This window comes from Cydia pomonella, chromosome 9, assembly GCF_033807575.1.
Source record: "Cydia pomonella isolate Wapato2018A chromosome 9, ilCydPomo1, whole genome shotgun sequence".
NCBI classification, from domain to species: domain Eukaryota; kingdom Metazoa; phylum Arthropoda; class Insecta; order Lepidoptera; family Tortricidae; genus Cydia; species Cydia pomonella.
In genome coordinates this window covers 16,672,433-16,695,777 of record NC_084711.1, presented here as the reverse complement: position 1 = coordinate 16,695,777, position 23,345 = coordinate 16,672,433, and the positions used below count along the sequence as shown (strand labels likewise).

At 35.3% G+C, this 23,345-nt stretch overlaps 1 long non-coding RNA gene across 1 annotated transcript; it reads left to right on the top strand.

Annotated features, from left to right (window-relative positions):
* The first annotated feature begins 867 nt into the window (after positions 1–867).
* Positions 868–22,978, top strand: LOC133521517 (uncharacterized). The gene is made up of 3 exons (XR_009799910.1): positions 868–4,346; positions 22,177–22,218; positions 22,797–22,978. It is a non-coding gene; the product is annotated as an uncharacterized LOC133521517 (long non-coding RNA).
* Positions 22,979–23,345: the final 367 nt, after the last annotated feature.

Genomic DNA, 23,345 nt, shown 5'->3' with positions numbered 1-23,345 from the left:
GTTTTTGAACAATCAATCAAGAGAGGTGAAAAGTTTTTTTTATTATTTACTGATAAATTTTAAGGTAAATTATTATTTCAGATGAGAATGTTTTCTTGTTTCATACGTTTTAGAGCGCAATTTTCAGTAGTCTGCTTTTATATTTGAAAGTTTTTTATTTAATTAATTTTGGGGTTATAATTTCATAATCGATTATTTAAAATCATTTTACATTATTTTTGTGCCATGGTCCCTTCAGCACAGCAGCGCACGCAAAGCGCCCAATGCTTTTACATGAGAGCGCAAAAGGCGCCCGTTATTCCATCGCCCGCAGCGTGACAACATACGTCAGGCTAAGCCCGACTCTTTTAATATGAGGGCACCGAAGCCACCGGCATTTAATCGCGCGTATCGCACCACGTTCATTGGGCTACGCCCGACTATTTTTGCGAATGATGGCGCCGAAGGCGCCCAGATTGCGCGCAGAGGGCACCGTGTTCAATTTGGTGTGATGTCATATAGGGTTATCGGTTATACAGGGGGCCTACCGCAAAAACCGAAATTCGCAAATTGCGGGTATCATTCTCTTTTACTCTCACTAAGACGTAATTAGAGTACAGAGAAAAATGCCCGCAATTGACGAACTTCGATTTTCGCGGTTGTAGCCCAGCGAACAATCGTGTATGCTCGGCGGTGTAAGCACTCCGGCAGCGATTGACCGCCGTGCGCTCCCGCGGTGCATTGGTTCGTTTCGTGGCACGATTTGAAAATATGGATTTCTTAATTTTATGTTTTTTATATACCGTATTTTGCCGCCCCCTCTCATGTGCCGCCCGGGGCTATGGCCCCCCTAGCCCCCCCCTCGCTACGCCTCTGCCTACCCAAGGTAATGTTTTGGTCACTCAAGTATGTCAAATAGCAGGTCAGTTTTCTTCCACATTTCTAAAATAATAAGCAACATGGCCATCGTATCTGTTAATTTTAAGGAATCTGCTAATCGCGGTGCGCACGCGCGTCGCTACGCACGATCTGAGCCCGGTGTGCACGTAAAATCAGTAATCAGTGTTGCAAGTCTATGCCAACAAGAGCATTGATTTACTATTGAGACTTTAACGACACTGGAAATTACTCGCTTTTGAAACGCAAATTCGTCAATCTATTAGCCAAACGGCTTGTGGTGATGTCCCAGGATCTTCAGAATAGACCGCATTCGATTTGTTTAAATAATTTATTTATTCGATATATAACTTTCTAATTAGCTTCACTGTTCAGAAATATAACGAAAAACTTCTAAAAATGGAGGAAGACTGATTGCAGCATTGTTATGCTCAGATCTCTGACTGAGATGGACTGGTTGAAATGAAAAAAATTGTGTATGTGATATGTTTTTAAGTGTGTAAGAAATCTAATGATTCATTAATCATTTACAAATTTATTTTTATAACTTAGCATACTCACTCAGAAAGCGTAGTCCATGTTCGCATTACGCATTATCTATTCAAATAATCGTAGACCCATTATAAAATAGCAATCGTAGGATCAATAAATAAAACCGCATACCCATTGGTTGAGAATGCAGACGCATTGCACGAACTAAAGACAAATAAATGATAAAGACTGGACCATACCAAAGCACTAACTATCACGCATAGAGCCGTAGGAGCTATTGGAACGGCAGTTTGAATGAAGATTTTTAGTTGTTGTTTAATAAGTTTTATGAAGTATAATTATTAATGGTATATACAATCATAATAATACTTAAATCTAAAATAATAAGTTAAATACTATGCTAAGTATAATATTTTATACAGTACATATGGTGCTACTTTACCGCCCTAGTGCGGTAACTAAAACTATTCGTGCGTAGGTCGAAAATTGAAAGGCTCATATCTACTGTAAAACGTACCATCAGCCGTAAAAATGCATGGCGACTTTATCAATGAATCCATACATAATTTTTCCATGAAATTTCGCAGCTCACTGTACAATACACATGTGAGAAGGTAATTCGCAATTACTATTTACCTAGTCCTATTTACTTATTCCTAAATACCTTTTCTATATATTTCTTTTTGCCACTTTCCCGAGACGATAGACATCCCGACTGTAGTCGGGATGTCTATCGTCTCTAATTCTCCCTCAATTGTTGGAAGGTTAACTGGAAGAGATCCTTTAAAGGGATAAGTTCGCCTTTGTACTAATGATAAGTGTTTTTTTCTTATTTTGTTTTATTATTGTACAATAAAGAGTTTGACTACTCCAGTAATTATTATATTTCGCATTTGTATCGTAATGTACTATTTCGAAAATACCACGATGGGCTACCCAGTGCAAAGGTGCCCATCAAATTCTCCGCATTACTACGTTGGATGGCCAACCTTTGCACGAGATACGAACCCGAACCGTGCAAGTATCGCAGGTCTTCTTCGGGAATTTTGTGTACCAATTTAGAATGAAAATTTAAAATCTTTATTTACAATAACAATATACATAATGGATATATGTATACAGATGATTACTATAACTAGCTTATATCTAAAATTCCCTTCCCTTGAGGCATTGTACCAAGGATGCTGGCGGCATTTCCTCGTTGTATCGCAATACTGATACGTTGTGCGAGGAAGCCGCCAGCTCTTCGGTCACCACTTACGTCAATCAGATTTTTCGCGATTATTCCAAAAAACTTGTGCGCGCTGTGACCCCAGGGACCTAGAGTTTCAACGCCAAATGGTACAAAATGGTCCTCTCTACACCTGAAATGTATGCGTTCCAAACCTAAAATGTATATCAATAATACAAAGGCACACGACTTGATACAGAAATTGACAGTCTTTTTATTGACAAGTCTCTTCGTGAACTAATTAAGTTGGGTAACGCATAGCTGCAATAATGAGCATGATAACATCTCGATGGCTGGACGGTGGATTTCAGTTTGCGTCATTTTGCGGACTCCCCATTTTATTGATTATTTAAATAGCTATTGAACAGATATATTTAGAATGGCCGTAATATCTCACAGGCTTCCCAATACTAAGATTTTTTGATTGTACAAGGAGAATTAAAGAATTCTTGGGGTATCTGTGTTGACAGTTTTATTTATAACATAACACAAAAGTTAAATTTCTTAGAAATCAGCAAAGCGTGACCCAAATTCAAGAAGCCTTTTGGGTAAAGTCCGAAGTTTTAAACAACATTAATCTGTATTCGGCGTTTTGGCTGGGTTATAGGTGTTGCAATCATTTTTGACATAACCCTCCCACTGTTAATTAATTCAATTTTTTTAATGACAAAAAAATAGGTGGCACACGAGCAGGCGAATCTCCTGATGGAAGTAATTACAGTCGGCTATGGTCACCTGCAACACCAGAGGGGTTACAAGTGTGTTGCCGGCCTTAAATACTCCCAAGTACGTTATTTTCTTCCAAGATTCTATCCATCTGGATATACCGCGGGCAGTTCAATCCACAGTTAAGCTGTGCAAGGCAGGCAGTATCTGGAAAAATGCACAGTTAGTTTGATTTTTGTCAAACCTTGCTAAGAACCACCGCAAGATAACACACTTTCACGTAAAAAATCGCACCGAAAGTGGTCCATCCGATTGAAACTATTGAAAGCTACGATGCCACAGACAGACACATAGACAAACATTGTCGTCAAACGTATAACACCGTTCTTTTCTCTACAGGGGTTAAAAAAAGGTGTATTCCCATCTGTGCCCGCCTCTTGTATGGCGGTAGTCACATGGGACGGGCACATATGGGAATACACCGTTAAAAAACAATAAATATTCTCTGAAATGTCCCATGTTTGGTGCCATTATCATGGGTACAATTGGCTTTTTTTATAAATAACGTAATTAAAAATTATATATTTTATATCCGTTCTCGCCAAAATAATAAAAAACATCCAAAAATGTACGCAACGTGTTTTATTTAAATTATTCTCCATAAAACGTTAATTAATCCATTATGCTTGCTTATTTTGGGCATTTTTTATACGTTTTTTTTTATTTTATTTTCTCCGTATTTTGATAAAGTTTGGTGGATAGATAGTTTCTTATTCTGTACAACATTAGTGCAATGTCACCGTATGTCCTACAAAATCTTCCACTGTGTTACGGGAAACCTATGGAATATAATGATATATAAAGAGAAAACTTAATATAACTGAAACTGCTGGAACTAACAGAACTTGTTCTCATTCGTAGACAACAACGATAAAGTAAAATTGATTAATCATGGTTGGTCTCTCGGCGCAAGTAATATTTGAATAGCGGCTAGGAACCGCTCAAACAAATTCAAGTTTTCATTCTAATGGGAATGATGGCAGCCTTGTAATTTATCATTTAGCGTTAGGTACACTCAGCGGTAAGTAATTTCAGTTATTTGTCTTGTTTCATTACTCAAGATAGCAATTTCAAACCTGTCAATGCCTAGAGGTTTGTTATGCGCAAAAATGGAATATGTGCAGTACGTATTAATGCATTTAAGACATTTTGAATAGCTTACAAAATTTATCGGTGCAGGAAATGAGTCACAGGTTTTAAGATTTTATGCACTTATAGTATTGAAGCTTTTGTCAGTAAGTTATTCATTAAAACTATGACAATAAAGAGATTGTAGGCCTATTATTGCTAGCTGAGTGTTAGAAAAGTTATAAGCGCCAGCGCTTTATTTTATTCGGATCAGAATTTGTCAGTATTAATTGATCAATATCATGGTAACTTACTTATCAAATTAAAGCAAATAGGTAGGTACTTACGAACTAGGTGCATTGTTTTTGAACCTTTTTAGTTGAAAGTGCTACGACTTCTTTTTCTATGGTTTTCCAAGGCGTATTAAAGTATACCTAGTAGTTGAACCCGGGGCAATCTCATTTGGCTTAAATATTTTACTGTGACCTTAACAAAAAAAGTGTAAGAGAGTGTAGCTTCCTAAAAGGCAGGAATTTACAAAGTGATTTCGATTTTAAATTCTGTATTCTTGCATGTTGTATGCCAAGCGAACGTGCCCCAGTACCAGCCGGCAATGAGTTAATTATACAAAGTCGTAATTCATAATTACATAATTGACTGATTTTCAAGTGTATTCCTCAATTTAATCAAATAATAACAACTTTAAAATTAGCACGGAACGCACGTTCGACGCTGAGGCTGACCGACCGCCATACATTTTTGTTTGAACGTGCACGCTCGGAGCGATACGTGGCCGAGAACTTAGAAAAGTGCCAGATGATGGTAAAGATTCATTTTAGATGCGCTACTTTTATAAGTAAGGTCAGCCAGGGCAATTGCAATTATGGGGCAAATGCAACTACTCTAAAAATAAAAGAAGTGAGTGAGAGAGTGCTACAGCCACTTATATGCGTGAACACTCTTTTATGACTGGCGAAAATGTGCCAAGAATACAAGTGGCTCTCTAGACTTACTTCTTGTATTTTTAGAGTTGAATTTACTTCATACAAAGTTGTACATGTCCAGGCTGACCTTAGGCATTTTTTTTGTTTCATGCATATGCTTGAAAAGGACATAATATTATTCAATTAAATACCTAAAGCATGGCATAATCATGTTTCTAACAATACTTACATATATTTTCAGTTTAAAACATTCAAAAATGTTATATTATCATCTAGTTTGGTTTTAAAACTAAATTATAATAGTTTATTGTAGATACTACATACTTAGTTGTTACTATGTGCCTAAGTACCTTAAATTAAATTTATCTCAAAGAAAAAAAGCGCAATAGAATTGAATTCTTATCGTCATTAAAATAGCTTTTGTATTTAAAACAATGTAAAATAATTGTTCAGTTCAACTTAATTTAACGTATCAAGTTACGAGAATTTACAAAAACGTTCGTGCCATAATTCTTGAATATCTACCTATTTACATTAAATGTATGTTTGTAATGTTTTTGTGAGGCAGTATGTTATTCATAGTCTGATTATTCATGCATACATAATATATTATATAATCTGACGACCGGTCTAGCCTAGTGGGTAGACCCTGCCTATGAAGCCGATGGTCCTGAGTTCGAATCCCGGTAAGGGCATTTATTTGTGTGATGAGCACAGATATTTGTTCCTGAGTCATGTATGGTATGGTAATACATAGAGTATTTACTTAAGTATATTTATATATTGTATATATCGTTGTCTGAGTACCAACAACACAAGCCTTTTTAGCTTATCGTGGGACTTAGTCAATTTGTGTCAGAATGTCCTTATAACATAATATAATATATAATTGTCACTCAATCACATTTATTTTAATTTCTGAATTTTAGCCGAAATTAGGTCCCCGAAAAAGTCCTACGCCGGCGAAGTGTTTAAATATCTATATATATGTACATTTATTTTATGTTTATGTAACGGTATGTATATATGTACCATATGTCAACGGCAAGTCATATCTCAAATAAAATTCGTAAAGGACGCACTTATGCGTCAGAAGAAAACAAAAACAGAAGGAATGATGTATGGATGTTTGCATGATGCCTGTTGAAGCTCAGTGGCGCCCTTTCTACAATATCTTGTTGGACTGTATGAACATTTTGCTGTTGACTGCACGACACTTAACTACTTTAGAAGTACCTAGTACAATCTATAATCTTGTTAACAAGATAATTGCAATCCATTTAACATTTTTATAATACCTTGTAATTAACCTCAGCTAGTTTTAAAGTTATTCCATTGCTAATACATATACGTTTTACGACTTCCACCCAGAAATTCATCATCAGTTTCATCACGCATGTTTCACTTAGGTTTACATACGCTTGAGTTACTTTTTACACGATGATAGAATCTGGTATTATATAAAATATCTGTAAAAAGTACTAAGTAACTGGGTTATAAACGAGTATTATATGAAAGTGTTCTGTACTTATTGCTTGTTAGATAGATTTTATAACACATTTCCTGATAAAAATACCTTTTCACCTATCTACAATTTTATGAACATACAAAATTACTCGTTTTCGTTCTTGCAGTTAAGGGACAAAGTCCGAGAACCCGTATGGGAACCCCGGTTGCTCCCTACGCCCACCCCGCTGTGGTGCACCGTGCGGCACACACCCACGGACCTAGATAATAAGCTGGATATAGTACACTGGCCAAAAAGTGTGTCCACATGAGAAGGCACACTAGAGCCTTGCATGTCATTCTAATTAGGGTGACCATAAGTCATACGTATGTGGGATATTAGGATAAGTTGGAATGTATAATTTGGCCAAGATCTTTTCTCATTGAAAGAATTATATTGTCTTTTCCCCTTTTTATAGTATAATTATTGTATGGTTATCGATAATTAACCTTAAAATTATTACTAGCATAGGGAAAAGACAGTATAACTCTCCTAATGCCGATCCATTTAAAACCAAAATTTTAATTCCTTATCGTAAAAAAGAAAACAAACGTACTTGGATAGTACAGTGCTCTAGAGCAGAAACGTATGATTTTCTGCACACTTTTGAACAACACCGACCCACTTTCAGGGGATAAGAAATGAAAAATGTTTTACAATAATTAAATTGTTATTTGACAGTTTACGATCGAAATGGTTTGACTTGACAACTACTATTACTTTTAATTTGAGTTTACAAATAAATATCCGCTTGCATTTCCTACTTATCAAACTATTTTAGTACAGGTTTTTTCAATCGACGTCAAAATTTGAAATCATTCCTTGATTCTGTGCAATGTGTTTCTGTTTTATTGCACTTTCATTGAACAGCTGCACCAAAGTTGACTATTATTATTCAGCATTGACCACGACTATTTAAATCACAGACATAAAACAGAAACGTACTTATGTAATAAACATTTTATTGCTAGCTCATTAACCAAAACTCTATTAGGTTGCAAATGTTTCAATAAAAAACGGCGTAAAAGTCTACATTTCAAGAAAACTTACGCCTTTTTTACGGCACAAAAACAGGGGCGTAGTCTAGAAACCTTGGTCAACTAAGATAGTGACAAGTGTCACAACACAACTATGTGGATAATGACCGGTCCGCTAATGTAGTGTTTGCAAAAAATGCACTTCATGTGACAAGGTTAACGTTGATAAAATTAAGTGGTTTGGCAATATGCGGTAATGAGAAAGAAATGGAAAGTTATCTATACCGTATTTTACTTTAGTAAGAAACGAGTGATATTCAAATACTTAAAGCATATACTTGTAATGATCGGTCATATGCAGATGGAAAATAAAAATAAAATTACCTATTATAGGTACACCGTGTTTTTAGGGTTCCGTAGCCAAATGGCAAAAAACGGAACCCTTATAGATTCGTCATGTCCGTCTGTCTGTCCGATTCTGTCACAGCCACTTTTTTCCGAAACTATAAAAGCTATACTGTTCAAACTTGGTAAGTAGATGTATTCTATGAACCGCATTATGATGTTTACACAAAAATAGAAAAAAAACAATAAATTTTGGGGGTTCCCCATACTTAGAACTGAAACTCAAAAAATCTTTTTTCATCAAACCCATACGTGTGGGGTATCTATGGATAGGTCTTTAAAAATGATATTGAGGTTTCTAATATCATTTTTTTCTAAACTGAATAGTTTGCGCGAGAGACACTTCCAAAGTGGTAAAAAGTGTGTCCCCCCCCCCCCCATAACTTCTAAAATAACAGAATGAAAAATCTAAAAAAAATATATGATATATATTGCCATGCAAACTTCCACCGAAAATTGGTTCGAACGAGATCTAGTAAGTAGTTTTTTTTTTAATACGTCATAAAAATTTAAAAAAAAAAATTTTTTTCATCAAACCCATACGTGTGGGGGTATCTAAGGATAGGTCTTCAAAAATGATATTTAGGTTTCTAATATCATTTTTTTCTAAACTGAATATTTTGCGCGAGAGACACTTCCAAAGTGAAAAAATGTGTGTCCCCCCCCCCTGTAACTTCTAAAATAAAAGAATGAAAAATCTAAAAAAAATATATGATATACATTACCATGCAAACTTCCACCGAAAATTGGTTTGAACCAGATCTAGTAAGTAGTTTTTTTTAATACGTCATAAATGGTACGGAACCCTTCATGGGCGAGTCCGACTCGCACTTGGCCGCTTTTTTCAGTTCAATTCAATGGTGCATTTCTGAGCTTTAATTAAGTAACTTTCTCAAAGACGCCTTCTAATTAACTACTATGACAATGAGATGTCACAGTTTTCAATTGTTTGGTTGAATAAAAAGTTGTTATAACAACGCTATATGCAACATTTAATTACTTTTTGTTAACTATGCCATTTACGTTCCTTAGACGCACTTACCCATATCCCAGAGTTAACAGGATTCTTTAAAAATAAATAGATATAATAAAATAAAATAATAATTACTGACCCAAAATATAATGCTCCATTTTATATACCTATTTTATTTAATAAAATATAAAGTACAGAGATAAGGTTACGTGTTGAAAATACATAAATCCCAAACAGCCTTCAAGGTTTCGCTGGGATATACTTCATACGCCATTTTACCTTATTTTTAATTTTTAGGGTTCCGTATCAATAAGGTATAAAAAGAACCCTTATGGTGCGACTCTGTCCGTCAGTCTGTCTGTCACAACGCTTAATATCTCGAGAACCACTCAAGCTATCGATTTGAAATTTGGAATAGTTATGAACAACGCTAACCCAGACACATTTCTTTATTTTATTTTTATTAAATATCGAAAATGACCAATATGGCGAGGGGGATTTTTTTTAAAGTCTAGTGACAAGGTCAAGTGAGGTATCATTTGCAAGAACTCAAATTGTAAATTCCAAAACATTTTTTTTTGGTAGTAAAATAAATTGCTTGCAGAAAAATGTAAAAAAAAAACACATTTTTTTTATTTTTTTTATTATCCTCGAAACACCTACATACGTGCATTAATTACATTGCGCAAATTAGTTACACAATTTGTCGATAGATGGCGCTGTATACAATTTTACTTACTTCTTATAAAAGTCTTTTCTCCTTATAATATTTAATAATTCAAAGTTTGTACGGAACCCTCGGTGCGCGAGTGAAACGAACTCGTACTTGACCGGTTTTATTTTTTGAGTATTGTCCACTATTGCCTATAGTTTAAAATCGTTACCTATATACCACAGGCTTTTTGGCTTCTTAATACCAAATTAACCTATACGGCTAACACCAGTTCGTTACTGACATATTCACTAACGTGTGCGTATCTCGCTCGTACTCGCTTATTAGTGCGAGCGAGATGTATAGAAAGTAAATTACGCAGACGTTAGCTAATATGTCCGTTTGACACTGCTAAGGCAGTCGTGGTAAGACTACTTACTGTTGGAAGGTTAGATATATGTATCTTTCGTAAAAACTAGAGCCTGTATAGATTCCCGTGATTATATGGACGTGAAAGCGCTAAATTGAGAAGGAGACTTATTATGGATAGCTTTATCCAAAAAAAGAATTTATTTTATTTTTATTATTAAAGTACATCCACATCATACATATTATAACTTACACTAAACACATTTTAAAAGGTAATAAATACTGATATATACGACAATTATGGAGTACCTAACATTGACTACTTATATTATACACAACAGTGAGATTACCTAGACTTAGCCTAAAACTAATCTTATACTAATCTAAAATTATACTAATTTTATTCTAACTACAATACTATACGGAATTTCTGTTATTAAAATTTATAAAAGATACAAAATATAATTTAATTTAATTGAACAAATTATTTTCCTTATTTAATTTTCTGCCCATTATTTTATTTTTGAAAGAAGGTAAACGATCATGAAAAATGTCGATGTAATCCCCGTCCTTTATAAAGGCATTGTAGGCAGCGCAAACTCGTACCATGGGAGACTGCAGTCCGAGGTTGGTCCTAGTTACTGGCACCGAGAAAGTTTTCGTTATAGGACGCCGAGGATAATTATGAGGTGTGGTTATATAGATTTTCTCAAGCAAGTTGCTGCATTTGATTTGTCCATTTACGACTTTGTGCAAAAAACACAGGTCACACAAGAATGAAAGAGACAGACACTGTCTTTATCACGCTGTCACGTAGATAAGAACGACCGTCATATCCGTGCAGAAGATTCTTTTTGTATTTTATTTGGGGGCAAACTTACACAGATTGACTTAGCCCCAAACTACATAAAACTTGTACCATGGGTACTAGGCGACGATATACATACGTATACGTATATAGATAAATACATACTTATATATAGAAAACACCCATGACTCAGGAACAAATACATCTCCTTACCGGGATTCAAACCCGGCTTCATAGGCAGGGTCACTACCCACTAGGCCAGACCGGCCATCAATTCGTCAATATGTTGTATAGATTTCCAAAATTTAATACTGATTACATAACTAGCTAGGTTCCTAACTCTGAAACGTTATTAAAATTGTATTAAATGTTGTAGTGGGCGTTATGATCAATAACGTTACTTTCGAAAGTGATTACAGCCAACGGATCAATTATGATAATGCAGCGTGTCCTCGCTTGGAAAATACCAAATGAGGATCAATGCCTTGCATACGTTAAATTACTTCATTTTCAATTCGTATTTCTTGCGCACTTCGTTTTGCTAGTAACGTTTCTAGATCACTACCGTAGAAAGTTGGTACCGTTTTGATAAAAAAACAAGTATTTCAGATACCTTTTTTTGCTGCAAGTAGAAGAAGGCAGACTTAAGCCATGAACTTTGACTGACTTCCTTAAACCGCAAAATTACCAAAATGGCCTGGTTCATTCTGGATCCTGGATCATTTGTAACTTTCGATTTAGATTTATAAGTATCATAATAAAAATCGCTGCAACACTTAAATTCAAAGAATTCAGGACAAATATTCCAAGGTCGATTTCTCCTTTATTTAACTTAATTAAAACCTAATTTATTTATTTCGGTTATGTGAGCAGGTATAATTTATTCCAGTACTCATTTACCTTGTCTTTATCACACGGTGTAACTTTTTAACTACCTTGACAAAACTAAATACCTACATAATTAATTTTGGTATCAAAGCCCGTTTAGTTTTATCGAAAACTTAAATGACATTTTATTTCAAGACTAAACAAACTTTCCAGGTCAAGTTTCACACGGCACTACCCACTTACTTACAGCGACCCAGGAAAAGCTGTTTTGTGACTAGACACACGTAAAAAAGTCTATGATTGTCAGGATACTATGAATACTATGATCAACGGCATTTAATCACGGCAATCGTCCTCTTAGAGAAAAAAAGTTTTTTCTCTAAGGGTCTCCCCAAACCAGTCGACGCGGAGTCGGCTTTCGCCGAGTGTTTTACACCACACTATTCGCATTTAGCCGATCGACCGTCTCCGCGGTTGGACACCTGCGTTTAGCAGTCTCATCCTCCTTGCGGCCGTAGAGACGCCCGATCGCCTGCGACTTGCTATCGCAACAGTTGTAAAGCGACGGTCGGCTCTCCCGTGCTCCGTCCTGCCGTCGAGACGTCAGACAGCACACGTACAGCCGTTGAGTCCGACGAACAGATGTAGGACAGCGGGTGATCGGCAATCGTAAATCTCATTTTTGGAAACTGATTGTTAGTAACAACCTGAGTTTGAAATTGAACAGACCTGTAAGATTATTTTCCTTGGTAATTGTTACATATTATATAATAACCTGTGATGATGGATATTTTACGTAGACAGGCATGGAAAAAAAGGCTTACCAGCATTTTTACCGTCATCGGCTCTGTTCGGCCGTCGTCAGCTATGTTCGGCCGTCGAAGACGCTGAACGGCTTCCGCCAGCTCTGACCGGTCCTTATCGTAGGTACTCGGCCGTGATCGGAGCCGTTCAACTCTTTCCGGCACCGTACGGCGGTATAAGGAGATTTATGAATGCGAACGTGTGCGGTAGTCTGCAAACAGCGTCGTACGAATGCGAACAGCTTTACGGCAAAACGCCGTTTTCCCGTCGAAAGACGTCGTTTCGCGTGGGCCGAGCCGATTTACGACTTATTCGCTCTTATTGCGTTGACATAAAGCTTTTTCCGTACGCGATTTGCCGAAACGGCGTCGACTAGTTTGGGGAGACCCTAAGACGACGATTGCAAGGAATCTCATTGGCTAAACAGCGTGAAACGCTGCTAGCGTCAGTGTTGGCCGAAACGTTAATGCAATTAAAAATTATTGGCACTTAACCATTATAAATTGAACCGTAAACTGTAACCGTCCGTTACGGTTACGGTTCAATTTATAATGGTTAATGGTTAATTGCAATGTTCGGCCAACACTGGCAAGCGTAATGGGAACTTTTGGATCGGATGCGATTCGGGGTGGTTCTTTTGAAATGAAATGACTGTGTATTCAGATGACGAAGCCTGTTGCTGATTTATGGTTGTACCCTCCTGACGAAGCCGGCGTTGCGGATATGAATTTGTCATTATTTTATTAATGCTTGATATGATTACATAAAGAATGGAGAGGACGATATGTTAAATCATGAAGAGACTTTTAAATTGTTTGATACCTTTTTTTCTACCAGTTGGTAAAATTATTTTATTTTATTTTTGTTATTTAAAAACCTACGTTTTGCTGTTATTTATTCATAGGAAACAGCTGAATTAAGATCAAAAAGTTGCAATTATTAGCCAATCAAGTACATAACCAAACAATAGGCTAAGAAACAGCCCACTGGCCGGTTAGTTTGTGAGATTGTGATATTGGCATAGAATAAAACAATACAATTAAAGCAAGCTTCCCTTTCAGTCGTGCCCTAACACGGTTTGTTTAAGGCGCTTTTGTTGCACAACTGGTCAATATAAACGTGTTTGGACCACGGACACGGAGCCCGTGAACCGTTACTACAAGTTTTATAATGAACATATGGATTTGTTTGATTTTCATGTGAAATGAATAAGCCATTATGCAAAGTAGCAAATAAAGACATGACCAACTTAAAGTGTTTTTTGTTTTTGTTTTTTGTTCAATTCTGTTGTAGTAAAATCTATCACTCAACTAATTTATGAGAGTGAGTTGCGAAATTGCATGGAGAAATTATGAATGAATTCATTGATCAATTTGTCATGCACTTTTACAGCTGATGGTACCTATCACATTGTCTTCTTAATCTATATTTTACTAAAAAAATTGGTGTTCGAATCCATATTAGGTAAGAACGACTTTAAAAAGCCTATGCCAATGAGCTCCTTTAAAATGCAATAGTGAACGCGCTCGCAGATATTAGCTATTAAGAGGGAAGAATAGCTTTGCGATCCAGGCGAAATAACGGTATTTTTTTTTCTATGAAATTCCATTTCGGGAGAAAACGTTTTCCACTAACTAAATCTTAACAAATCACTTTGATTTTGATACTGTACTGTAATATTTTGATATTGTATTGATTTGATGTTGCTTCCGCATAATATATTGTAGGTATATGTGTTCTGTTTTAAAAAAAAAGTATTGCAACTAAATAAAAAATAGAAAAACCTATAAACCTTGTTTTACATTGTGTCAATAACATACTAAATAATCGATATTTTTTGTCCTCGGGTCTATAAAATGGTGCGGCAATGAAAATGCGTTTTCCGGCCCCGAGCGACACTTGGTAGGTGCTTTGCCGCGTCGATGATTACGCAAGCGTTCATGGCTCGCTTTGTATGAATTAAGTGTAAGTACAACAGACCGACAGGTGCCACTTTAATCGTGCACGATTATCTTTTGACTTTTTACAAGAAGTTGGTCTGTATAATTCTATACTTTCTTTCACGTAGGTTAACTTATTTATTTATGAATTTATTAAATTAAGCCTAGAATTTTGATTTTGCTGGATATGTGCCCTTGAGATGCACTGCAAGTAATGTCAGTACCCTTACGAAGAGCTTGACACTGACATATGCTCTAGCGTATGTGTAACTTAGTTTCTATGCATCTCACTCATAATGACATATTAGTGCGAGCGAGATGTATGGAAAGTAAGTTACGCAGACGTAAACGAGTATATCAGTGTCAGTTCTACGCTAGAAGCTAGTCTTTTCACGATTGAAAAAGAAACTCATTGACAAGACGTTGTCATTGTCAATTTTTTTAACTGGTCCGTTGTTGTTTTAAAACAATTTAATAAAATATGAGATTTTTACAATGATTTTGGATATAATAACAGATACATGAATAGGACACCAGGCTTTCATATGAATACGACGGACCATAAGTAATGTAATTAAATGTTTGTCCGATGTCTTCAACGAATTATTTTTGCAGTAGAACGGACGAGACAATATTTGTTATACTTTGGAGGAGTATATTGGTAGGTATATGAGTACCACATCAATCCATAAAAGGCTTTGTCCGTTTTAAAAACGATTAGTGGATAGTAATTTGATTATGTAAATACATTTCTCTTTGTTAACCGACTTCAAAAAAGGAGGAGGTTCTCAATTCGTCGGAATATTTTTTTTTAATTTTTTTTTATGTATGTTCACCGATTACTCAAAGACGCCTGGACCGATTTGCAAAATTCTTTTTTTGTTTGATAGGGTATACTTCCCAGGTGGTCCCATAGTCATTAGGTCAGGATCTGATGATGGTATCCTTGAGAAACTAGTGGTATTCTTAAAATTTTATAGGCAATTTTAACGTTTTTCATATACTTCGTAAAGCTATTTAGGTATTTGCGCCTGGTAGTCATCATCTCGTTGCAGAGCTGATGATGGAAGATACAATTCCTTAACGGTAAAGAGATAGGGGGTAGATAGCTTCCGTTGTTGCAACAATACGTTTAATTTAATGATGATGAATACACGGGAAACCTTGTCAATACTAGCAAACCGCTTTCTTGGCCTAATGAATAGGTACCTGTCTACCTTTAGTCAGTAATGAGATATCTCAACCGTTGCATTTCTGCTAATGCCCGTTCATCGTGGGGTTTAGTTAACAGTTTAGTGGGTTCTAAATCAGATAGAGCTATTCCTTCCAGTTTTTACTCTGCTACATATACTTGTCCCTTAGCAAAATTCTTTTTTCCTAAATCTATAACAGCTTTATCGAGGGTTATACCCTGTAGTTTATGTACTATTACAGCCCAGCATAAAATAATAGGTAACATTCAACTTCTTCAACTTCAACATTTATTCAGCAATTAGGCCACAAGGGCACTTTTACACGTCAACATGGAATTTACATACAAACAAAAACAAGCGCATCAACAATAAGGGTTACCCTCATGTGGCAGAACAATATTGGTCAGAAACACACTTGGCATAACATGTTTCGCAGAGACACTTTCGGTCGAATGGTAATTTTGCATAAAGGTATAGTTGGAATTATTAATACCACGCATACGACACATTTTGTAGAACGTTGTTTCGTAGAACATTACTTTGGTCGACTTTGGTTTAGCATCAAAATTCAAAATTCAAAAATTTATTCTGCAAGTAGGCCTCAAGGGCTCTTTTACAAGTCAATACAACATTTATAATAACATCATATAGTGACATGAAAAATACATAACAACATTTATAAATACAACAGCCAATACCTGGGTAAACATTACATTATAATAATCTTAAAATAAATAATTAATACAATACAATAGAGATGTATAGTCTCTATGGTTAAAAACACATTAAATCTGGAGATGTAAAAGGTCCCCAATGTTAGAGTACTAATACTAATAAAATTTGGAGGTGTAAAGTCTCTACAAGTGTCAAAATAAATAAATAATCATTTTAGATACCATAATAATCCTATAGCGTACTATTACATTGCATAATTATTTTCTGCTAAGTAGGCATAATAGGATTGTTAGGTATCTTGCGTCCCCAACACAACCGACTCGCTATCAAAAAGGAAATACAGTCCCAGAGTCACCGTTAGGTACGACGACGAGCGTAGCGAGGAGGAGTGTTAGGTATATTGCGTCCCCAACACACCCGACTCGCTATCAAAAAAGAAATGCAGCCCCAGACTCACCGTTAGGTGCGACGACGAGCGAAGCGAGGAGGAGTGTTAGGTATCTTGCGTTCCCAACACACCCGACTCGCTATCAAAAAATAAATACAGTCCCAGAGTCACCGTTAGGTACGACGACGAGCGAAGCGAGGAGGAGTGTTAGGTATCTTGCGTTCCCAACACACCCGACTCGCTATCAAAAAGAAATAGGAAGAAATAAAATAGTAATAACATGTAGCTGTGAGACACAACATTTTGTGCTTGTATGTCAGATAAAAGACGCAATAGCTACACAAAATTACTAGCTTAAATTAACTTAAATGTACTATGAGATGTAAAGGTCTCTAAGTGTCAGAATTATTAAAAATATAGGTATACACAATCAAATTAAACACAAAATAAAAGTAAAAATTTAGAGATGTATAAGGTCTCCAAGTGTCTAAAATTAAAACTAAGTTAAACAATATAAGTCAGGAATATCTGAAACGGTCATTTTGTTCCAGTTTGCCTGAGCAGGAATTTTTCGTTTTTTAATATGATTTGAACAACGAGTACAGGTCACGATAATACCTAAAGCGATTAAAACAGCAGGAAGTAAATTGTCTAGATTTGTAGTTACTAGTCTCGTACGCTGCTGAGGAGATATCATTTTATTGCAAATGGTGCACACCACATCATGATGGCTATATATATATATATTTACATCACTAAAAAGCAAAAAATAAATAATTTTAATAAAAAAAAAACCGAATTCAAAAAATATCCAATAAAGAAAATAGTAACTATATACACAGTAAGATAAAACACTAAAAAGTTAGAAATAATAAAGTTTTTTCTGTATTATAAATCCAAAGTTCGTTAAAGAACCCCTTTACAAAATATATTATTTACTTACAAATCAATAATAATAAACAATATTTGGAGTCGGTGCCAGCAACGATATAAAAATAACTAGTGATACAACTTAAATGTCGTTTTCAATTCAATAACTTAGAAAGGGTGTAGCAGGATAGCCTAGGAAAAATTGCCCCCAGCGATTTTGGGCCGAAACTGTAATCAAACGATGCCTTTTGGGGAGGTTATACTCTGCACAAAGTTTCATCCCTCTGTTACCCCCTGGGGGTGAAAAAAACCCGATTAACCCCAAAACTGTTATAATTATTTTTTCCTAAACTATGAAAGTGACGAATTTCAAATTTCGTACAAATATTAATAAGACTAAAAGCTATGTGCTAAAAAAATATTAACCCCCTAACCATTGAAATTCTTGTAAAAAAAACAAAAATAAAAAAAGAATCAACCTGTATATCAAGTTTGGCTCATGGTACCACACCATTTTTTTTTTCAAAAATGAACCAGTTTATATTCTACATGATACAAAAGTTTCATGGACCTACTCCAGAAGGAACATTGCGAAATTAATATGTATTGGCTCTTTGGTGCGTACTATTCATTGAACTCCCACTAAGAGCCTTGCATTATTAATAAACAATGGCTTGCGATCGGACCGCTGCTCGTGCCCGATTTGAAAAAGGTGGGGATAAAGAAGTATGAATCAAACTCATTTGTACATGGATCTAAAGTTTGGCTCATGGTACACATACCATTTTTTTTTTTCAAAAATGTACCAATTTATATTCTATATTATATAAAAGTTTCATGGACCTACTCCAGAAGGAACATTGCGAAATTAAAATAAACGTACTATTTCGTAGCTACTAATCATTATACTCGTATCATGCTTAATACGCAACGCCTCGGACCCGAAAACAAAATAATTTAAAAAAACCGGCCAAGAGCATGTCGGGCCACGCTCAGTGTAGGGTTCCGTAGTTACTCTTCCGTCACAATAAGCTAAACTGGAGCTTAAAGTATAGTAAATTGTTAACCAAGGGATGAAACGGTACCTTTCACGTGAGTTAAACAAATAGGCAAATTTGCATAATCAGTACCTAATTAAAGTATGTCTTTTTACTATGAAGGGGAAACTTTTTGCGATAACTCAAAAACAGCTAAACTGATCATGTCCGCTATAGTTTTCATTTAATGTCTTTCTTAAGCTCTACTTCCACGATTTTTTTAATTTTTTTTGGACCTATGGTTCAAAAGTTAGAGGGGGGGGACACATTTTTTTTTCTTTCGGAGGGATTATCTCCGAATATATTCACTTAATCAAAAAATGTTTGTTGAAGACCCCTATTAGTTTTGAAATACCTTTCCAACGATACCCCACACTGTAGGATTGAAGCAAAAAACAAAAATTCACCCCCACTTTACGTGTAGGGGAGGTACCCTCAAAAAAATTAAATTTTTAGATTTTATTGTACGACTTTGTCGGCTTTATTGGTTTATATATCCATGCCAAATTTCAGCATTCTAGCACTAACGATCATGGAGCAAAGCCTCGGACAGACAGACAGACAGACAGGCAGGCGGACATGGCGAAACTATAAGGGTTCCTAGTTGACTACGGAACCCTAAAAATGTTTTTATAAATACAAATGAGTTTGATTCATACTTCTTTATCCCCACCTTTTTCAAATCGGGCACGAGCAGCGCCAGCGGTCCGATCGCAAGCCATTGTTTATTAATAATGCAAGGCTCTTAGTGGGAGTTCAATGAATAGTACGCACCAAAGAGCCAATACATATTAATTTCGCAATGTTCCTTCTGGAGTAGGTCCATGAAACTTTTGTATCATTTAGAATATAAACTGGTTCATTTTTGAAAAAAAAAAATGGTGTGGTACCATGAGCCAAACTTGATATACAGGTTGATTCTTTTTTTATTTTTGTTTTTTTTACAAGAATTTCAATGGTTAGGGGGTTAATATTTTTTTAGCACATAGCTTTTAGTCTTATTAATATTTGTACGAAATTTGAAATTCGTCACTTTCATAGTTTAGGAAAAAAATAATTAAAACAGTTTTGGGGTTAATCGGGTGTTTTTCACCCCCAGGGGGTAACAGAGGGATGAAACTTTGTGCAGAGTATAACCTCCCCAAAAGGCATCGTTTGATTACAGTTTCGGCCCAAAATCGCTGGGGGCAATTTTTCCTAGGCTATCCTGCTACACCCTTTGTAGATAATGTAGATATGTTTACAAAATCTTAATCCCATTATATCGTTGCTGGCACCGACTCCAAATATTGTTTATTATTATTGATTTGTAAGTAAATAATATATTTTGTAAAGGGGTTCTTTAACGAACTTTGGATTTATAATACAGAAAAAACTTTATTATTTCTAACTTTTTAGTGTTTTATCTTACTGTGTATATAGTTACTATTTTCTTTATTGGATATTTTTTGAATTCGGTTTTTTTTTTATTAAAAATTATTTTTCTGAATTCCAATCAATAAGTCGTATTGTGCCGTAGAATTGGTAAAATTACAACTTTATTTTTATTTTTTTGTATTTCTTGTAATTAGCGATATTTAATTTATATATAAATATATTGCAATGTTCAAGAAGCTAAATTCTTCGAAATCATATGTGGTATTTCAGGTGTTATAAAAATGAAATGTTGTCAATTTATATAAGTTAGGGTAAGGCTTTTTTACATCAAGAGTTTCTTTTTCACAGCAGCTTCCTAATATTGTCCCAGTTTTTTTATCACGGATCATTAATGGAGCCTGAGGTCTGCTCGCCAACCTATAACCAAGAATTAGCCTAGCAAATAAAAATCAAATTAAGTTGTATTGTAGCATACCAACGTTACGTAATGCAGCGGTATGTTGATACGCATGTTTCATCTGGATTCTGATTGAGAGATCAAACAATGGGTTATGTTATAAACTACTGCTAGTACGTCAAAAGACCTTTACGTTGGAATGGGTATTTTGACGAAACATGGCACATGAAACAAATGAGTGAACCTATGTTATATGTCAATGCAATTTTGCAACCACCGGAACAAATGCCAAATGATACAATAATGCTATAAATAAGTTGACCAGCTGCAAACCTTATGAAGCGAAGAAGGTCCACTTTATATTATGCGTATATAATAAGAAACAAAAAATCGACCAAGAGCATTGTGGGGCCATACTCAGTGTTGTCTTTCGTAGTTACCATTCTGTTAGAATAGGCTAAACGGGGGTAATTCTATCCGGGGTATCAATCCGGGGGTATCATGTACATTACAATCATAAGGGAGTACCTTCGCAGCGCTTTGTACGTATTTTTACTAGGGAGAGGAATTTAAAAGTAGAAAAATTACTGCCTTGTGTGTGACTTGAACTCACCGCCTCTGGATCGATACTCCAGCGTTCTGTGAACTCACCCACCAACTCATCCATAGCCAGCAAAGTTTCCCACCATATATGGGGCCCCTAGCTGACTTCTACCGTAAGAATGTTACAACTTCTTAAACATATTGCAAAATTCACCAGTTACGAACCCATATTAAACTTTCGCTATAGTTTTAATTGAAAGTATTTATTAAGCTTGTGTTTTTCGATTCTTTCATATTTTTTGTACCCACGGTTTAAAAATAAAACTTTTTTTTCTATCGGGGCGATTATTTCTGAAAATATTCATTATATCAAAAAATTTATTTTAAAGCCCCGTACTTATTTTAAAACACCTATCCAATCATAACCCACACTATTTGTACGGGAGGGCCTTAATAAGGTAAAAAAAAAAAAAAAAAAAAACATTTTTTTGTAGATTTGTTTTACCGTTCTATCGCCATGTATGATTAATGCATCCATGCCAAATTGCAACTTTCTAAAGCCACTGACGGATGGACAGACGGACATGGCGAAACTACAAAGTTTCCTAGTTGCCTACGAAACCCTGAAAATCTATACATTTTAAGGGAAAAAAATTATGAGTGATCTCATCTCCATCTTATTTATTTTATAGATTCCATCCACTGCTAAACACTCAAGGCTTTCGTCCCGCTCTTTTGGTAATATCGTCCAGAGGAGATGAAGACTTTTTTACCGGATACACATTGGATATTAATACAAGCTTTACTCGTCGTCGAACTTTAATGTTTACGAAATTGCTTATGTAAGGTCAATTTATAAACTCCACAAGCTCTAAAAATGTATATTTTAACGAATTTTTAATGCTTTTTTGAAATAACAAGGTCAAGAGTATGTAAAAATAAATAATAGAGTAGGTATCTAAAAACTATTCATCTTATAATACTGTCTTAACTGTTTACTATAAAGCTATGCCAAAGAACAATAGCAAAGGAAACGCCGACAAACCATATCTTGTAATTTATTGTTGCGATTTTCTATAATAAACACCTTTGACAGATATGTTCCTGCTCTGGCGGTTCAAGGAGACTGGCTAATTAGGTAAGTAAAAGGTTTTTGGTTAATGTAAGAGGTAAACCCGACCAATTAAGCGACCCTTAATAAGATATTCTGGTAAAATACCGATATTTTAAATATTTTTGGTCGTAAATTAATGACTAATGAGTATTGTATGTTTGAGCGTTAGGTAAGTTAAAAACCTCGGAAAAGTAATTTATGTGTCTGGATCTGGACCTATATACTACTAGTAGCATTTTTGGATCACAAACTTTGACTATTTTGTTCAATTGTTTGTTTTAATATTGTTAAATACAAGAATGTTTATTGGAATATGGCACGGTAAAATTTACGAAATATGTCAATTTTTAGGGTTCCGTAGCCAAATGGCAAAAAACGGACCCCTTTTAGATTCGTCATGTCCGTCTGTCTGTCCGATTATGTCACAGCCACTTTTTGTAAGTCATTTTACATAAGTAACTTCTCCAAAAATAATTAAAAATTCAAAATTTTAAATGTCTTTGCCACACGCCAATGATTTTAACATCTTTCCATTCCCAATTTCAGTATCGTGCCATACTAATTACTGGTGTCTATTAACTTGTAATTTTTTGCAATTACAGTCACGACGGTTGCTGCCTATGCCGACGATTGCTGTTGCCTCTTGGACAACTATTGGAATGAGTTGGTAGCTTTTGTTTGATTGTGAAACGGTACAATTCTCAAGTTATTATCAAGGCACGACCGCTGAAGCCTAGAACTACGAGTATGAATCAATTATTTCGTAAAAATACGTTACAAAACTCCTTTGTCTGTAATTATTCATTAAACATAAAGTGGAACTCTCACAGAATTATCACAAATTAGATTCCGACGAGATAGACTAAAAGCGGTATACACAATGTCAAAATAAAATATTGGATAGCTAATTAACAAATAGATTAATTGGCAGATAAAACTTCCTGCAAAACTTACGAGTAGCACTCTATTTACCAATTAAGCTTATTTGAAGATTGTGAAACAGCAACGATGACTGTATTTGTCAGATAAGTAGCAAGTAGCTTATTCAGGACTTTACCTGGACATTGTGGAACAGGCCCTTAAATAAATTAACCACAATGGCTACACAAATCGTAAATGTACTTACAGTAGTTATTACGTATCTTGCATAT